Source organism: Eschrichtius robustus, chromosome X, assembly GCF_028021215.1.
Source record: "Eschrichtius robustus isolate mEscRob2 chromosome X, mEscRob2.pri, whole genome shotgun sequence".
Taxonomy (NCBI): domain Eukaryota; kingdom Metazoa; phylum Chordata; class Mammalia; order Artiodactyla; family Eschrichtiidae; genus Eschrichtius; species Eschrichtius robustus.
Genome location: NC_090845.1, coordinates 28952747 through 28956345, shown reverse-complemented (window position 1 = coordinate 28956345; position 3599 = coordinate 28952747). Strand labels below are relative to the sequence as shown.

General features: G+C 44.7%; 1 pseudogene; it reads right to left on the bottom strand.

Moving 5' to 3' along the window:
• Positions 1–1899: 1899 nt before the first annotated feature.
• On the bottom strand, positions 1900–2685 carry LOC137757206 (tRNA 2'-phosphotransferase 1 pseudogene; annotated as a pseudogene).
• Between the last annotated feature and the right edge of the window lie 914 nt (positions 2686–3599).

The window sequence follows — 3599 nt, the reverse complement described above, 5'->3', positions numbered from 1 at the left end:
TCTTTAAAGATTTATTTTATAATATAAGAAGGGAGGAAACATCAGGTATTTGGAATATATAACAAGCTCCAAATTCACATTAAATATATCTGAAAGAGAATAAAAGAATTTGGGAAGTAATGTCAGCAGTCTTACAAGCATATTAAAAAAATTGTAAGAGTGCATGAGTTTTCTCATGTTTACAGTTATTAAAGTCACTGTGTAGCTGGTTTACTCGACTTTCAAAATCAAGTTTTGACAGGGCCCAGAAAGTCAGCTTCACTGCCAGTTATGAGACATTCTTTGAGCATTTATACCAATCATATCAAAGCTAGCAGAAGTTTAGCTGCAATTTTTTTTCTTGTGGGAGGAGCTTGCTGTTTCCTTTTTGAAAGTGAGTCCTTTGCTACTGTATGATATGGCAATCTGAGGGTGCCAGTTTTCTATTTCACTGCCCCCGTGCCTTCTACAATTGCTGACTCACTTTCTGGAGTGAAATTAAGAATCTGTCTGAATCAATAGGCATTTGTGGCAGAAAGTGCTAGTTCTCCCCCAGCATCCATTTTCCCTTTCTTCTGAGGAAATAGAATCTTAGCTAGGCACAGCATTCACAAAGGTCAGCAAGATCCTGGAAAGCAGCTCACAGGCATCAGAAGCAATAGCAGGGGGGTAAATAAGAAAGATTTACAAGTTTAGCAGTGTCTGCTGCTTCTTCCTACTTTTAGCAATATCCTACAGAGGGATGGACCCCAGTCAGAGCTAGCCAGACAGCAACCAAAAATGGAAGAGAACATAGCTCTGTCAAGAGTCATTCTTTGGGCTTCCCTGGTGGCGCAGTGGTTGAGAATCTGCCTGCCAATGCAGGGGACACGGGCTCGAGCCCTGGTCTGGGAAGATCCCACATGCCAGCGGAGCAACTGGGCCCGCAAGCCACAACTGCTGAGCCTGTGCGTCTGGAGCCTGTGCTCCGCAACAAGAGAGGCCGCGATAGTGACAGGCCCGCGCACCGTGATGAAGAGTGGCCCCCGCTTGCCGCAACTAGAGAAAGCCCTCACACAGAAACGAAGACCCAACACAGCCAAAAATACATATAAATAAATTTTAAAAATAAATAAATAAAATAACAAATGTTGAGAAAAAAAAAAAAAGAGTCATTCTTTGCCTGTGGCCTGTGATTTCAGAGCTCCACACAATTGAAAAAGCCAACTGCTTTCTGCAACTCCACAGTGAAGCAGTTTAAAGGGGCTGCCAAAAAGGAAGACTTGGCAAGAGATAATACTGCGGCTCCCCAAGGACCTTCCTTCTTGACAGGCAAATGAGAGCTGGAGCAGAGGTAAAGAGCATACCTCTACTCTCCGTACCTGCAGGTTCTGCATCCGTGGATTCAACCAACCTAGGATAGAAAATATTCAGGAAAATAAAAAATCCAGAAAGTTCCAAAAAGCAAAATTTGAATTTACCCTGCTGGCAAATATTTATGTAGCATTTACATAGTATTTATAACTATTTACATAGCATTTACATTGTATTAGGTATCATAAGTAATGTAGAGATGATTTAAAGTATACGGGAGAATGTGTGTAGGTTACATGCAAAGACTACGCCATTTTACATAAGGGACTTGATCACCCACAGATTTTTGTACTGTGGGGTTCCTGGAACCATTCCCCCTTGGATACTGAGGGACAACTGTATTAAGGATGACAGTTTCCCACCCGAACCTACTAAGAAGAGCTTAAGGAAGCAGTCATCAAGTTGAATGAGAGGAAGATGAGTCAGCACAGAGAACAGTGAAACAGTAAGAGAATTTGCCTGGAAGAGACCTTGGGCTGTGGTTACTTCTTTTTTTTTCTTTTGTTTTTCAAACATGAGTTTCTTTTTTTGATTGTCTATTTACATTTCTTTATTTTAATGAATATTTTATTGTTGGATCATCCTTTATCCTCTGGAGTGGTGCTTGGGGCCTCTCTGACACTCTGTCTACTCATTACAGGCCAAGGAGAGGGGCTTTTGGGTGGGGCATAGTTGCAGGGCCTTCTTGAAATACTTGGGAAGCAGGAAGCCATCAGCATTCCCTGGAATCAGGATCACCCCATTGAAGGAGAGGAAGAAGGGTATTTCATCTGCCAGGGCCAGGGGCCCATTGATGAACAAGGCCGCTTCACAATTTGGCCACATGCCACTGATGACACCGTGCACAGTCCCCAGGCAGTCCTGAGGCCAGGTGGATGTGCATCCTTCCCCAGCAGGACACGCCTTTGAGCAGGATGCATGGCCAGTGCTGCCAGAATGTGCCATAAACAAGCATCAGGGGCAGGGCCTGCGGCGTTGCCAAGGGCATCAGATCCAGCTCAGGTACTTGCAGGAAGTGACCAAGGTTGGCCTGGATGAGAGCCAATGCCGGGGTCCCCTGGCTGCAGTGTGAACCACTGCTTCCCCATGGTGTCTACCACTTGCTGCACATCTTCAGCTGAGAAGCTGAGGGACTGGGGCAGCTGTAGGAGGGTGCCCAGGGGCAGGAAGGCTTTGACCCCCATGGGAAGCCCCAGCTCCAGGGCTCCATGACAGGTCATAGGACCAAGTTTTTGGTACTTGCACATCTTGGTCTGGTTCCTGGGATCTGTGAGCCCGTCTATCCCTGGGCCCTGCTGCTTCCTGCCTCTTTCCTCCAGAGAAGTTCATACTCAAGATAGACTCCTGCTGTCTGGCAGCGCGTTACTTCTATATGTAATTGACAAACAGCAAATACAACAGAAGCCTATTATTAAGTGTTACAGGAATCTGAAAGCCAAAGAGGCCAAAAGCCTGGCAAATGCCCATGATTATTAGAGTCAGTGTAGGGGAGGAAAAATTATTTTCCCTCTAACCTTCTGGATTCTTGGCTGAGACACCCCTGTAATAAAAGACAGGTTAACAGGAGAAAAACAGAAGTTTAATAACATGTGTACTTCTCTTTATACATGGGAGATACCTAGGAAAACTGAGTAACTCCCCCCAAATGACCTGAACCATCACTTAAATACCACCTTCAGCTAAAGACAAAGGAAGATGGGGCTGGGGAAAGTGGGGTGGGCGGAAAGCAGGGGCAGTCAGTTTGGGGAGGTTACCAGGCAAAGCACGGTAAACAAGGGTATGGTTGGTATACAGATTTACGTCATTGCCTTCTCCCTTGATGAAGATTTCCAGACATTTAGAGTCATTCTCCTCTTCCTGGTACAGAGAGGGAGACACCCCTACAAACGGAGTTTTCCCCTATAAATGTAAATGTCCCTTACAAAAGGGTGACTTCTACTTGGTTTTCAGAGCTTCTCTTGTCTTTTGCTTCTTGAACTTAACCAGCTCAAGATAATCATATTTTGGGGTGGCAAATTTTGCTCCCCTTCAGTAGTAATGGAATTGTACTTGGAAGTTTCCCTTGGTGATGGGGATGTCCTATGTACAGGAAGAAGAGCACACATAGATGTTTACGTGGCCAGAATAGCAGAATGGCAGAGGCCAATAGTTTTCCCCCAATATCTGTTTGCCTCTTCTATTATCATAATAGAATTTTGAGCTGAGTACATGACCACCTAAAATAAAAACTTCACTTCCTAGTCTCCCTTGTACTTAGATGTGGTCAT